At 37.9% G+C, this 16,890-nt stretch overlaps 1 protein-coding gene across 7 annotated transcripts in view; it reads left to right on the top strand.

The window, feature by feature from the left end:
- The window catches only part of LOC107225531 (transient receptor potential-gamma protein), a 109,971-nt gene that overhangs the window by 58,518 nt on the left and 34,563 nt on the right, over window positions 1-16,890 (top strand). The window lies entirely within an intron of this gene.

Here is a 16,890-nt window from a genome sequence, read left to right as displayed (position 1 = left end):
CCTTATCTCAAGCATGAGAAATATCTTTACGGTACCTCTGCATCGGCATACACACGTCGTGTGAATCGTTTTCAACTTGAACGTGCGATATTCAATAATGGTCCATCAAGACCACCGCACGAACCGTTCCTCTACCACCTCCACATATCGATACGACATGTAAAAAAATGATCAAAGCGAAACTGGGTTGGGGAGAAATCATGCAGTCGAGGCCATCGCTTCGACGGTTACGGGTGATGGATGTTTTCGCAGACAACCCCCTTGGAAAACGTCACCCGATAGCTAAGTCCTGCCAAGAAACTGATATCTCCATCGCTCCTGACTTTCCATCGTTAATGAGGCGATATCTCCCTTAAACACCAAACCTAAAGCTGGGTGCGAGCTAAAATAAAAGTTGAAAAATAAAAAAAAAATCGCAATTCAGGTCACTCTGTCAATTGGAATGGACATGGTTTTGATTACAAAGTATAGTGATGGTTACGTACGGAATAAATAGATAAATAATATGTGAGTCGAAGCTCCATTGGAACTAGACACAGACTTGATTAAACAGTAAACATTTGGATTTGGTGTAGTGAACATTTTGCAGATCAGGCTTATATCAATTGGCTACAATTCCTGGGTCACTATCGCTTCCACGGACGAATCTGACATATCCGTACCATTGTATGAGCGTAAGCAATTTTTGAAAAAAGTTTTGTTTGCTCCCATTGTGTGTTAGTACTTTTTTGTGTAATAACGGATCCTAACTAGAGTTATATTTTGGGTTGAATAATGCGAACGAAGTATATCTTGACCGATTTCAAAGTGTTTCAATCAAAAAATTGATCATTTTCAGTATTAATCAAATAGTTCTATCGTTTTCCACTACAGCAAGGACCACAAGTCATTATTCTCACTATGCCAATTATTTAGAACATCAAAAATAGCAATTAAAAATGAAGTTTTTCTTGGATAAGTTGCTTGCTTTTAGCCAAGAACTAGGTATATCGTAGATTGAGAAAAAACAAACAGTTATATTGGGGCATTCAGCGCCTACGATCGCTTTTTGAGAAGTTCAAGAGACTTTAGGTGTACAGACGACGGTTTGAGTCAATTATTTCCTTGTGCCCGTATGATCGTTGTTCTCTGTATTGCATTCTTGTCACTTTGACACGTAGGAAATGTATTAGGTGCTCGAAAGTTAACAAAGAGAGGGTTGCTTTGCCAGATAAGTGTTCAGCCATTGCGCTTCACAGATCAAGAAACAGACCAGTCGCCGAGCTCATTTCTCGAATCCCAGCGGTATTCCCTTTAAAAGTTTGAATCTCAGTTAGCCATAGTTTTACAACTTGTTGCATATAGATATTTCCTCGGTGCACTCGATCGACCGAAGTGATTGAGTATGTATAGGCGTGGGTGGATTGCGCTTATTAACTCGCAGGCCGTATCAATCCCTGAGCAACAACATGTGTCGGCTAACAATTTGTTTACGTCACCCGTACCTCGAGCTAATAAATGAGCTCATCCTCTTTTTGTATACCCGGTTGTTAGAAATGAGGGTGAAACGGCTGTGTGTGTGTGTGTATACACCGAGAGGATCCATGTATTTCATGGTTAAACTTGCCTCGTGTTTACCAGAGGTGGAGGGAAGCTCTGCAGATTTCATTGCGATCGCGTTTCTTTTTCGACCGCGGATGTAATCCCTTTTCTGCTGCTAAAGTAATTGGAACAATGCCTACTCATATATCCGGGAAAGTCATTTAACGTTCAATCGATTGGAAGGTAAGTACATTACACTGTTTGCTTCTTTCTAATATATTAATATTTTCCGCCCTATGCAAAACATTCTTGTTTTTTATTTTTCTTGAGAGTCCAAATTGATTTCACTCAAGAATATGCCCAACTATTTTAAACGTTCGCCGTTGTAGAGACAAATTGACAAATAGTGTCAAGTGTGAAGGCAAAAAATGAAAAAGAGGATCAACGAATGAATAAATAAATATTGTAAGTTAGCTTCACTGCTTTAAAGACGAAAAGATTCTTGCTATACAATCTCGCCAGCTATTAGAGCTCAATTATTTTTTAATTTGAAATTTAATGTCATGATCAAAAAAAAAATGTCAAGCACAAATAGAAACATCTCAGATGAAGATTTTGTACGAAATAATTCAAATTAGTTTCTATAAAGCTGCTTATTTCTTAGATATTCTGCTGGTTTGTTAACAATAGGACACCCTGTATAGCAATTAATAACAATAACTTCATAAACAACAGTTGAGCTAAAAATCTAAATATTTTTATCCATTCGCGATACGAAATACGATTAATTCACAACAAAGAATCGGCCCAATTGCTGTAAATGTGGTGTACAGCAAAAATAATAAATTGAGATTTGTGACATGCTTCAACAAAATGACAACAATGTATCTTGTGGAATCTACGTTAATGCATTTCAATTTTTACCGAGTGGAATAACACAACTCAAAAGTAGTAAATATTGACAGCTCAAAGAATAAAATTTTCATGCAATTACATTCTGGTTTTAGTACGTGTATTAGGGTGGTTCATTTTTGAACTTTTTTTTTTAATGTGCGACACGAAAAATTTTTGATAAATACTGAAAAAAAATTGTCGTAAGATCTGGAGGAAGTGAGAAAATATTGAGAGGTCGCCACCAATTATTTAAATATTTTTTATTTATCTTTATGTGTAACCCTTACGGACTTATGTATATATTAGTTTATGTTTTTGTATCGTGGTCCAATTAATCGTTCACCAATCAACAGGAAACTGAGCCAAAAATTTCCGCAGTTGACTGTTCTGGTCTTTTATCCGAAAGATTAATCGTCTCCGAGGAATTCGGATAACAGTTTTTGTTACTGAAAAAGGAGTATCACATCACCTTAATGTCCCTATTTCGTTTTCAGTACTGTTTTTATGAATAATGATTTATTGGACGACTAATTGGAGGTATTTAGATGTTTCGCAAACGGTACCCTGGCGGTTTTTCAAACTTTCAACAGAGCAAACCTCTCTAGAATTATCGATAATTTATTTTTCCACTTCGTCATAGAAGTTATTACAACGATGGTAGGGATCGAAAATTAGAAGATGAAAAATCTGATTAATATATCTGTGTCTTCGGGATACTTATGAAAATCTAATGGATTGATATTAACAATCGGTCTTTGTTGATGTGAGTGAATTTTGATTTCATTAGAATACCTTCGATAAAAATGTTTTAGACAAAAATGAATTTTTTTTTTTGTAAAAGGTTTGTCAAAATCATATTAAAAATGAGTCGACTTGCAGATTCATTTCTAATTTGTAATTCTTTTAGGGCTAGTTGCTCGCTCCTCTGTACTACACGAACAGTAACTGTCTCTATATCTCTGTCAAATAGTCAGTTTTTAGTCATTCCTTTCGCAAAATTAGTATAATAAAAGTTTAAAAGTACATCCGAAAAACCAAATTTAAAATTAAGGTTAAAAACAAGAATGCATGTATGTATAAAGTGGAAATCATAATTTCAAAATACCGAACTTCGAGTGTTCTATTTGTGAAGTGTATTCAAAATAATTATACTATCGAAGCGCTGCACCCTAAGATTTCACAGGTTTTCAGACTTCCGCAAACTTTTAATTAACACTCCAACTTTCCTGCAAATTCGACCTAGTTTGGTATCGTATGCTCCTTGCATCGTTAACGCAATACGTTCACCTGTTATGTAGACAGCGCCACCAAGTTTTCCTGTTTAGATGAAATCACAGTGTGTGTTTTACTGCTAAGATTGGCGTCTCTGACAGATAGCGATGCCCAACCGTTTTCTACATCCTGTATCCATACCAAAGACACGCTGTCATTTAAAAAATTTACACCGGATCCTGCTGCAATCTCAGCAGCATCGCACGTTAAGAAGTCAGTAAGCGAAAATTGCAAAATTCGATTTGTGTAAATAAGGAAAAAATTTCTGTTAGCTCTCACAAATTTTCTAGTATATAATCGACTTGGAATCTTGTATGTAAGTAAGCGTATCGTTTTCAAAAGCATTTTGACACGACGATTATTCAGCCATATAAGTTCCGTAGAAGTTCGTTGTATACGGGGAGTGAGATTCATTCGCATATGTTACCAACATGAATTATCTGAACATAGAACAGCTTCCTTCACCATAACCCTGATATAATGTGACATGAATATTGCATGATCTCACAGCTTGCTGATGAGATAATTCAAGATACGTCAAATTCTAACTAAACTCCTCAGGTATAAAACTCGAGCAAGGATTTTTAATGGAGTAATCCACATAATTTCGTACTGCCTAAAGATACCCTTCCGTTATCTTTGCGTCGCACGCTGATGCCGTAATTGTAAAACTATTTAAATCAGAAATTTGTTAATTGGCATGAATAACTGTGCCCTGTTATGTAGTACCAATGAGCCCTAGTATGCCAAACCCGTTTTTCCGGTCATACTTGTCTGAAAATTTGGGTAAAATTTGAAGTTGAGGTAAGTTCAAAGGTGCACTGACAGATTCTAATTCTGATATTATTACTCTGACCAATCAATTACGCGAAGCTCGCGCCTGCAGACCAGCTAAAAACATGAACCCATATTTCCCCTTCGAATAGGTTACACGAGTTTTTCCCAAGTAGTTACGGACAAGATCTTGTATACTAGTCTCAGAACTTAGGTAGTAGACGACGTCCCCGAAATTGGATTGAACTTAGGTGATATACTTGCCACGAGTTGCGCTGGTATCGTGTGAGCAGGTATGCTCTCTTTGTTCCTTGCACCCTCTCCCTTTGTCTCTCTCCCTGTCTGTATCGCATGTGCTAACTTTCCACCGGAACCACAGCACCCCTACCGAGGAAATTCACAACGAACTTTGAAACAGTTTTGGGGACCCCCCACCACCGAAACCTGAGCGGAGTTGTGGGACTTGTTTCCAAGACCGTGGTTTCGATTCAAGTCTCACCGAAACGCCAAAGCTTTGGCGCCGAGATTTGTTCCGACTAACCGGAGACTTCGTTATGCGGTGATTCCTCGAGTGGGTCACGTGTTTTTGGATAATGCTTCAGCGGTGGAAAAATCTAAGGTAAAGGTTCTTGAATGAAACGGAAAAGGTTTATGAATAAACGTAAAATCTTTGGGGTTTCAGTTTAATGATGGCGTGTGATGTTCGCCAAATATGACGTAAAAATTGGAACCGAAACGAAACAATTCTGAATGATTCGCAACCGAAATGTATGAAGAGACTATGGCTTTTACAATTAGTTGCATGGCTATACGCTACACCAAGCAGGTAAAAACAAAATTACTTCATTGGACTTGACGTTGAAAAATAATTCTGTTCGCAACAGATATACGTATGACGGAAACGAGGATAGAAATTGTTGGGTAGGTAATCGAATTTTTGTGAGGGAATTTATAGGGAAATCACGCGTTTAAGTCATGGGATTTTCATGAGGGTTTGGGTGATTCCCACAGGTGCTGTAACAGCCTCTAAATTACTTGTACACGATGGTGGCGAAATCTTTTTACGAGATGAAGAATTACTTGTGCACTTCAATACAGTGCAAGTGTGGTAAACGCTTTTATAGCAACGCAGCGGAAATTCCGGACCGACATTTTGCGATATTACCAACCATTTCAATGCCACTTTGTTGTAGAGTTGTAGAAATATTATGATATCGTACATATAATCAGAGATCAGGAGTCGGTTCGAAGTATAAGAAAAAATTATGAAAAACGAACTTCTGAAAGTACGAAACGCTACCATTTGAAATATCTTTCGGAAATATAATACTACCATTCTTTCCATGGACGTTTCTCGTTCAAATATATCTTATTACCGGCCAAACACAACGTCTTTTCATCAGCTTCCTGTACCGTGAAAGGTTTCTGCGGGATCATAAAAACGGTATGGTTTTTGTGCGAAAGTTGCAATATTTGATAGGAGTGAGGTACTTCGGTATAATGCGAAAATACATAATACATCATATAAATATGAAAAAGATCGATCTGTCCTGCTTGTTCAATTTCTTTATTCTTACATCAATTCCTTGAGAGAAATCGACAGGTTTGATATGGTATCAAGAATAGACGAAAATTTGGATTTTAAATTATTGCAATTTGAATTATCCCGTAAGTGAAATTGAAAGACATATTTTTCATACATAAACCGTCTTTAAACATCTTTCGGACGACACGCGTGTGCTTGTGTAGCGAGACTCTACTGTATCTACATATATTCTAACAGATTTGTTGATTTGTCGAAAATACACTCGCTTACGATAAACTAAAATTGGTAAATACTTTCTTCACTGGAGTACATAACGTGAAACCGTAATTACAAGCGAATAAATTACGTAGAGCTTCCTATCGCCATTCTCTGTACGAATTACAATTCCTAATTTTAGTAACAAGCAATTTTACTTTACTTTGGTTGGGCAAAATAATTCATCGATAAATTATTAGGTAGCAGAACCCCAGCACTAAGTGGGAATTGTCTGGGAAAATGCGATGAAATACGTTGAATTCGTTTGTAGAGGGGCGTGATTGATTATTGATTACATACGGTATATGCAGTATACGAAAATTGCGAGCAATTTCAATAATAACGAGATCAGTGTTCGATTTTTGAACTTCTGTTATATTCCGCAGGTCTCTGCGCAAGCAAGTTAATTAATTTTACTTTTATGCAATCAACGCGTCATTAACCGTTTCAATGACCAGAATCCGTCTGCTCTTATATATTAATTGCACTCAAAAAATATGAAATAAACATAAAGTATACATGGTTATTAATTTCTTTAAAAAACCAAAAGTCAAGCCCGGAAACGTAATTCTTTCAAAAAGTTTAAGATGGTTAGGGTAAAAATTATGGCATAAAAAGTTATCACAGAAAAACACCATAGAAAGAGGACATAAATGTACTGCGGTATTGATATTGCTTAAAGAGATAGATACTGGGTTGACAAGGGATTCGTAAATTAGCGATGAAGATACAAGAAGTGAGTGATCTGGATGAGTAAATGAGCAAACCGTCGAGAATCAAACTGACAGTCACGTTTTCATTTATTTGATAGAACAGTTCGATAGAAATTGCAAATTCGAATATTTCTATAGAACTTTTCTCGCGAAATAATTGATATGAGTCTTGGATATCCTTCTTATGAACGGCTGGGTCCGATCTAATTGGCTAAAGTTAATATCATGTGCTGAATTATATTCGTAAACGTAAACACATAAATGTAAACACACATACACTTAAAAGTCCTAAATGTCCTCTAGCGACTAAACCTGCAACTTCTATAGAACAATTCGTGCTGCTGCGCGAGGTGTCAGTTTGAGATAAAAGATGTACAAATTTGAAGTAATACCTGTACGCAGATGACAGTAGACAATATAATGATATGTGAACCAGCCGATCTATTTCGAAGAGCGCCATGAGCAAGTGGCTTGATGTGAAGTACTCACCGAGGAACTTGAACTTTCGCAACTTCACCACTTTGTCGAAACAAATATATTATAGATGTCGGGGAGACTGGAGTGGGGTATTCTTGACACGATGGGTAGGGGGGGGGGGGGGGGGGAAGGGAAGGGGACACGATTGCGTAGCACAACAATATATTTGTCGACGCGCCAAACAACCCGAGTAACCAAGAGTAAATCCGCACAAGTCACTAATCACTCACACAATATCCGAGCCACCGCGGTTCTGGGTCCTGAGGGAGACAACCTCTCTGTCCCAGATTCCGAATTTGACTGAATGATCAGAAATCTACCGCCTTAGCTGCGGCCACGTTCGAGAAGGACCCCTGGTATCGGGTACTATCGTCCCGTATCCCCCACTTCGCCGCTCATTAGCAAAAGGGATATATTTATGTTTGTATAGCGTAAGCGTAGGCGAATACTGCTCAGAATGCCGCCTTCGAATCACGCGCGACTACACACACACACACACACACACACATATATATATATATATATATATATAATAAATAAATATATATATAAAATAAATTTATATACATATATATATATAAATTTTCATTCACAGTTTGAACTCCATCGAGCAGATCATGCGCAATATTGGCATTTCGAATGTAAGCTGGAATTAAGTTCGTCAAACGTGTTTCATTCAAAAGTGTTCCCCCAACCTCTAACACTGTTGTCACTTGCCTTTTCAGCTTTCTCTGGTCGACCCTCGAGTACTGAAATATCTTCTCTCTTCTTTCCTTGGTTTTCCAGTAGCTACTGTTGTATCTTCTTTACTTCGTTTTTCTGCTTTTCCTTTGATGTTGAAATCACCGCATTCTATGTTTTTTTCTTCAAATGCCCAAGGCAACGGTTGTAAGCTGATCGTCCCATAGATATAAGCTCCTTTGGCATCGTATCGTCCAAGGACCGTCTCTGACAATCTTTCCGGCATTCGGTGTTCTCATTGACACAAAAGCTCTATTTTCCTTCAGTCGATTTACACAATCAGAAAATCGACTTTCTATACCGGCACTACGATGCACAAGACTCAACATGCGTGTATTAGAGTATATTATATACGGATGCATCTCAGTATATGTATATTGATATATTCGGTATGTTTGTTAGACAAGCTTTCACTAACTTTGTTGTCAACGGAAACTTTATTCGTGTCAAATGTTGGCCGTTGGGTTGTGGTGCAGGGCAAGAAGAGGATGTATTAGTGACCATCGTTATGTGTCTATAATTTATTCGTTCTCTCTCAGAATCAAATGAAATATCTTCCGAGTTGAATAAAAGCCATTCATCTGAGATTGGGCTTCCGGTATACCGAGAGAAAAAAGCTGTATCAAGTACCGCGATGCTTCTATCATATGTACTTAATGCGTTGGTTAACAGTTGACGCTGTGAGAATCTAAAATGATTGATGGTTATAGATTTCAAAATAAATTTCGCTGACTATTTTTACGAAACTTGCAATACCATTTGTGGTGGATGGATACTGCAGAATAACATACTTACATTCATAGTGTATCTTTCACGTGTACGCATGGTCAATTGCTACAGAATTGTCCGCAATGTCAAGATTTGAATCAATTCTTAGTTTACGAAATAGAATTCGGTGATAAGGCGAATGAAAATTACGAACAATTTATGTCTCTTACCACCGTCGATAATATATTACACCAATTCATTATACCCTAGGCTCCATTCAAATTCCTGTTCTCACATTACGTTGTATGGCTCAGTTTCACATGCGCTTAGGCCTCAATAACAATGGAGATTGAATGTGATATGCAAACCCAACGAGAATTAACTTGGAAATTGGGATTAAATTAGTAGATCAAGAGCCAGGGTACGACATGACTTTCGGCCAAGTGACATGTGTGAAAATCAGAGCCAATCTGGAGTTCTATGCAGGCCGCATCATTGTTGCAGAATCAAATATTAATCATTTTATCATACTATCACTTGCCTGCCTTCGCCTTTTAGTGGATTTCTTGCGAAATAATTCAAGTGCATAAGACTCCAGCCTAAGGTGTGATCGAGTACGTTTACGTAACAAATTCTGCTTTATAACTCGAGCCAGGAGGTGGAGGTATAACTTTTGGTAGTGTTTACGTCAATTCTCAATGGTAATGACAGAGTCAACGACATATCCACAGGGTAAAATTCCCGTTTGGAAAGTTTTTGTACACGTAACGTCAAGAACATGTAATATTTTCCACGTTTCCCTGAGTTGTACCGATTGTTCGGGAACTCAAGTGTATATTCATACATCACTTACATTTTTTGCGACGAGTTTCTGAAAGCAATATCATAATTCAAAAGAGAAAGTTTCCTAACAAAATATTTCTCGGCTTTGTGCATATTTGAAAGAAATTAGATAATTTTCATCGCATGTGGATGGATAAGCAAGGGACTAGATGTTGCTCACCACAACATCCATTGGAAATGAAGTCATACCGTTCGGTATATGAAAAATGAACTGAAGTAATAACATTAAAAATATTGCAAAGACGTTTCCTTCAATTTCGAATCGAATTATAATAATACATTGCGTCACGTACTGACTGAAATGAGGATCAGGTCCTAATACAGGGTTGAATGTTATAAGATAATTTGTGTGCGCCTAAAATTTTTTGTTCGTTTAGATTTTGCGTTAGGAACACACAGGTACCCCATGTCAATTTTACATTTTGCTCACGTATTCCAAACCTCTCGTGTGCGCTCGAGGGTGAAATTAATAGGAATCTCGACAGTTTAGCGTAATTGTATTTACGCATCTTTGCACCGAAAGGTAGACCTAAGTTTTTTGTTTATCCATTAAAGTAATACGAAATACGAATTACTGATGTTTTTTAGATCTGAATAAAAATTCCTACATCAATCTTCAACCTTCTGGTTGTCATTAAACCCCCAATGTCAAATATTGTCTCCTTATCGTTAGTTACATCAGTGCTGTCAAATCAAAAAAATAAAATATTGAAAGGTTTCTACCAAGTCAGCAGCATCTCTTTTAAAAAATCTTAAGCCCACATTCTTCAACGTACTTCAGATCTGGGGAATTCTACCAATGTGCCAAGACCTTGATCCAGCACCTAGCCATATGGTAAATATTTATGTGGCCGTAGAATCCATTGCAAATTAGACGAGGTCATTATGGCCCGAAGTTATGTCACGCGTTAAAATACAACACAGTGATGAGAGAGATAGACCTAATTGGAGCGTGATAAGCAGAAAATAGGCTGATATTTTTTCAGCAGATATTGAACGAGGTGTTTTAAAATTTTGTGGACTTGTATACATGTATACCTACGTGAGTAACGTATACGGGGTGGTCGGTATTATTCGTCCGAGGCAAATATTTTAGCAATGAAAAGAGATACAAGAAAAAGTTTGATACAAACTTGTGGGATTTCGAGGTAAAAAGATGACATTCATTTGGATCAACTTTTTCTAAGTCACGTTTGGTTCCGATAGGAAACTCGTATTTTTAATGTAAGTAACTGATAGCGAGATCAGAAAAAAATTGAAAGACAGCAAAATAATTCTTAAAATTCCAATTTTGTTGCACGGATACAAAATTGGCGAATTTGGTATGGTAATATTGTTTGCAATTTTGCTTTGGATCGCGAATTATGATCACAGGACTTTCATAAGTGATCGCGTGTGACAACGCCAAAGTAAGACAATTTAGTTCAAAAATTCGATCCATATCAGCATCATCTTTTTCCCTTAAAACTCGTCCAGTTTTATACACAACTCGTTATATGTTTTCATGGTTAAAATATTCACCTGGGGCGATTGATACCAAACACTCTGTACGACAGCTTATTTCGGAGGCATAATGAGCTACTTTTCTTTACATCCATTACTGTAATTACTCACGGGGAATACAGCAAACGTAAATCCACGATTTTCATCCTATTTATATGCGGACAGATTGATATAAATGATTCAAGGCTACTTGTCAAGCTAAGTGAAAATGTGATATTCATCAGTGAAATGTACCTACGTAGTATTGGCAAAAATTTCCCAACAATAAGTTACACCTTTATGAATCCTAATCCTCATTCCATTATCTCTTGATGAAATCGGAATAATGAAAGGAATTACCTAATGCAATTTTGAGAGATAGTCTCATATACTTTTTTACCCTCTACATATCACTTTAAATTTGATTCTTCTCGCACTGAGAAATTTTTAACACATCATCTTGAAAAAGATAATCCCCAATTATTTACTATTCATTGAGCACTTGCATCGTACTAACGATAGGAGATGATTATCTTTTGTACACGAAGAAGAAATCACTTCGATACATAACAGTAAAGTTCGAAAAGCCTGATCCGTTGCTGCGGAAAGTTTCTAAATTTTCTAGAAGTCCCAATCACTCGCGTCGACTACATCGCTAGTCATTGTCACGTAATTTGTATAGAATGGAGGTCGCATTTTGTTTCGGACCAAAAACAAGGTAGCCGGAAAGGGAAGGCATTATTGAACATTACTGTACGTATGTACATACATCGCCAAAGATTACATTTTGAGAAAATTTCATCGACATTAAGTCAGCAAAAATTTTCATCGACGGATCATGGAGGTTTTTATTACACGTATTCGCACCAACGTTTTACTTGGTCTTATTCACCATACTTGAAAATCTGCCATACTTCAAACTGCGATATGTACGCCACGAACGGGCATTCACTCCGTTCGTGTTTACTTAATGTCATAAATAATAATAACCACTGCACCACGGGCTTGTACATCATGCGAACTTATGGCAGTTATTCAATAGTACCGCAAAGGGGGTAGACGCACTTTCTTCTACTGTATTACGTTCATCACCGCACATTGGTGTTTGTCTTGGCAAACTGAGCCCATCGCTGCGCTGAGATCCAGTAAGGAACGAGCCGTTAGGCGTCTGCATCCATGCGTACACACTGCAATATTATGTTTTCACTTCCGCATCGAGAAAATTTCCATGTATCTCCTTAATTCAAAATATTTACTTTTCCTCGTTCAAAGGATTGACTCCAGGCTGATCCCCACTCATCAGCGGGCACAGAAAGCGTATGAAAAAAATGGATCACCTCTGCACAGAACAATAGACCAGGAAAAAATTGCCTCGAATTATTTCGTTTTATTGTTATAAACAAGAGATACGCATTTGCTTCGTGCCAAGCTACAATCATCGCTCGATCCGTCATTCGTGAATTCGATCATCTTGTACGCACAAGTTGCACTTCACATTCGATCAAATATTAGCATGGTGTTGGCTTGTTCTAATGATGAATCTCGTCCATCATCTTGAAGCTAATGGAAGGGTATGTCGAAACTTTCTCAGAAAGAATCTACGTCTCTGTTCGCGAGGACAGTTAGATGATTTGACGTGCAAATTTGATAAACCAGACCAAGTACACCGTTTGTCCAGATGGTTGAAGTTCTTGGTGCTTTAAAACCTGTTGCTTCTACTTAACACCGTCTTTAAGCATAAGCTAGCGTGAGTATAGCCTACGGACACCTGAATTTAGTGGGCTCTTAGAGACTTTTTAAATTACATCAGTAATTAGCAATTTAAACCTTAAAGAATTTATCGCGGCTCGAGTTTTCCCCTGAAATATTTGATAAAATTCTGTAAGGCAAACACAGATATCTACAAGGCTGTTATTTCTAAGACTAGATAAAACTTAGTGCACAGCAAGTCTGACGCGATTGAAAGATGCATTTCACACGAAAACCTGACTGGGCCCTTCAGATGCTCTCCTTGGAATATTTTTAGGTATCTTACTCGCAAGCAGACAGCGTAGGTAATCCCTTTTCAGTGCTCGTCATAGTAAGAAATTATCGAGAATCCCGCATGTGCACAAAAGCTCACGTGGTTCGATTTTTTTTTTTTTTTTGCTGCCAATTCATACATGCTGAATAAAATTTCATTCCAGAAATTGGCGAAGAACCTCGCTGTAATTAAGACTAAAAATTAACTGTTTGCTTTATCAAATGTAGAGATTTATGTATCAGTTTTCAAATTACTTAAACATCATAGATATGTCGCGCTACATTAACGTTATGAATAATGCGTATTTTTTTTCTCGCAGTTCGTGTTTAAAGTAATCGCTTCTGCGACGTTAAAAAATGCACTTTTACGTTCTTGATAATTAAAAGTGCACTTTTTTGTACTCCGAACAGTACAAAAACTTGGAAACTATACTTTTTTAAATAAAGTTTCGTATGCACAATGGAGACAAAGCGTACTTTACGTCTCGCATGTTTTCGAATTTCGTCTTCAGCTTACGTACACGATTGCCTACGACTCATATATGGAAAACTTACGTTTGGTATAAAAGAAACTACACGGAGCCGTTTCAGTGCGTAACGAAAACTAAACCTGCAGGTCCCCAAAACCGTGTCGCTAAAAGTGTTTCGACCTGAACAATTTTCCACCTCTCAGCTAACAGGCGATTTTTACGAAACACCCTGTCAATCAATACGTATAAAAGGCCACCCTCCAGTGCAATCAAGACAGACAAAAGATACGAGTAAACGCTGGATGACGCCTTGTCACGGGCTCACGCCAGTTCGATCCTTTACTCTCTCTCGTCTGGGTAACGCTTTCTTCATACCGCGCTCAATATTGCCTGTGCCCACGTCACTTGTCTATTAGCAGCTCGAATAAAACATGTTCCCGACATCTGCTTGGAAATTTCGATTTTCGAAGTCTGTGACGCGTGCGTATATCACCCCATTTCCGAACGGTGCGGTAAAACGACGTTGGCGCACGTGCGCAACTGAAAGGCTCGATTTCGAACACTAGGGCTTTCTTTGGCGCATGCGCACTTTTAGACAATTTGATTTTACGCACTATGTTATTAAAGTTGAGCTACTTAACCCCGGTGTCGCATGCCATCAGTGGCACTTTCGGTGTTTCTCAAAGCAAACTTTTCCTCACAAGTGTTGGAAAAAGTAGCATGTGTCATTGGAGCACGATTCTTGGCTCACGCTGTAAACCTTCTACTCGTCGGAAACCGCTTACTCTCTGCACTTGAAATGGAATGTACTATTTCGATTGAATGAAATTCAATCCCTGTCTGGTTCGATTACCAATCCATTCTCGCGATCTACCCGTAGTTTAAACCGTACGCCCGTTACAAGTGCTGTAACGGCATCGGGTCTCGCATTTGGACCACTTGGGGAAGTCGACAGTTCGTCGGTCTGGGGTCGGTAACATCGGGCCAGCCACGGGGATCTGCTTACCGCACAATCAGGCCAGCGGCAAGCCAGACGGGCAAAATCCCAGGGGTGACGCCCACGTATGCCTTTTTAGAACACGGAAGAAATGCACGTCGCCGTAATCCTTTACGAAACGCTCGCGTTGTTCGCCTCACCATATGGACCAGATTAGTTTTCGCAGAATACCTTATCGGGAATTACACATGGCATGCTAGTTTGGCAAATCATTTCTCGAAAACCATAACATGTGTCACGGGAGTTGGTTTAGTGACAAATTTTCATGGCGCAAACGGTAAGACATTATGGTATTAACATCCTGTTGACATATGGAAATATCAGTTCAAGTGTATACCTCTGATAATTCTAATAGTACCTCAGTAGATTATCCAGTCAACGAACAAACCACAAGCCGTCACCTGCAACTTGTCACGTATCATATATCTGAAATGATTTTTCGCAACAGAGAATTTTGTCATGTGAAAGCTCGAGCAAGCGTGAAAATGGAAATAATAATGTGTTCCATCAGTTTCGAAAAACAATAAGTGAGAAGCAATTTTTTTTCGATCTTTTTCTTACGAACAGAGCAAATGAGTAGTCTAACTAAGATTGGGTTTGTGATGTGTTTCGTTGAATTACAATGCGTTAGCGACACGAAAAGCCAATTTCTTAGTGGCTATAAAGTTATGGATATTCGTAATCCAAAATAGCGTAAGTAAAAATGAAACGTAGTACATTTGCATGGTTAATTACGTAATTATTTGTATTCGTTGTTCACAGTTTCAACATTTGGTTCATTTTTCGTCCTATCGCGATTTTACCTCGTCCGCGATCTCTCGTAAATATGCAGAATTAACAATGAATGAACCTCTGAACGCGAACACGCAACTGAATTTCAAGTCAATAACCTCGGCACAAACTTGGTCATAGCATGCAGTTGCTTTGTTATACTCACGAGTAGAAATGCTGCCTGTGATAACGTAGAATTTCAGACGCTTGATTCCCAAGCAAAATCGTCGTGAAATCTTCAAACCTTCTCGTCATTCTCGGGCTTGGATGCTACAAAGTGAGCCCGTTTAGGTCCTTAATTTTACGCATGTAGATGATACTACGCTCCGAAACAATAATTACTCATCGTATGTTCTATTCGAATCGCAAATAAGAAATAAAACGCAAAATACATCATAAAACGTTTATCCAACTACTGTTCGGAGTTTAGAAATCTTGAATCCTGAAAATTTCGCGCAATCAGACCTAGATGTATTTTTTTTATTTGATAAATCTCATTGTGGAGTGTTATCACTTAATGATATCCGTAACATTTTTATTTAATTCTTACTTTCAGCGTTTTTTGTTTCATGTGCAATTGATCTGTCTAGGGATTACAAATTTCATACTACTCTGGATTAATTGTATCTTCCAAATCTACGAATCAAAATGACCTTAATCAAATAAAATTTCTTTCTAAAAAATTTCTTCTTCCGAAAAGAAATTCCAATAAGAATTCCATGAGAAAAGTCATACGAATACAGCGAGTTCATATAAAATCTTATGATTTGCCTATTTAAAACTAACTAGTTTTAAAACACTCGCTCGCTAAAGCTCGCCAGGGGTCGGATGCCTAGGGTAACTAGTTTTTGTGCTCGTGCTCTCACTTACTCGTTGTCAGTGTTTTACGAGATGACATAGTTGTAGGGGAGACTGGGGCACGATGGACTTCCCAAAAAATTATCGTATTTGCTTCACAGTATACAGAATGAACACTGTCTTTGTGCACGTGACGCAAACCAAATCTGCCCGTAAGATTTTTTTCTATACAATACTACAAATCACGATTACACATGCATGTAAGTATAAAGTATTGTGATTTTATGACAATGAATTTCGTCAAAAAATACCAAAGAACAATCAGCTACGTGCTAAAAGATTTGAAACACAAAACACAGCAATTTTAGCTCTAACTGAACGACGTTATTGTCATGTATTCCTATGTATACAATGCCAACCACTCACCAATTGCAATTTCTTGATCCTGGTCGTTCGGTTTTATTTTCCGATTCTAAATGTTATCTGAAGCACGCATATTGGTTTGATAGTAAAAAACATGACGTTCTCAATAATAAAACTTGTAAACTTGACAATTAGTCCGGAAGGTCAAAAGTCATCAGGTCAAGGACCTGGACAGCCAAAACT

This window comes from Neodiprion lecontei, chromosome 4 (genome assembly GCF_021901455.1).
Source record: "Neodiprion lecontei isolate iyNeoLeco1 chromosome 4, iyNeoLeco1.1, whole genome shotgun sequence".
Classification (NCBI taxonomy): domain Eukaryota; kingdom Metazoa; phylum Arthropoda; class Insecta; order Hymenoptera; family Diprionidae; genus Neodiprion; species Neodiprion lecontei.
Note: the sequence above shows the minus strand (reverse complement) of the source record. Positions and strands in the feature narration are given on the sequence as shown.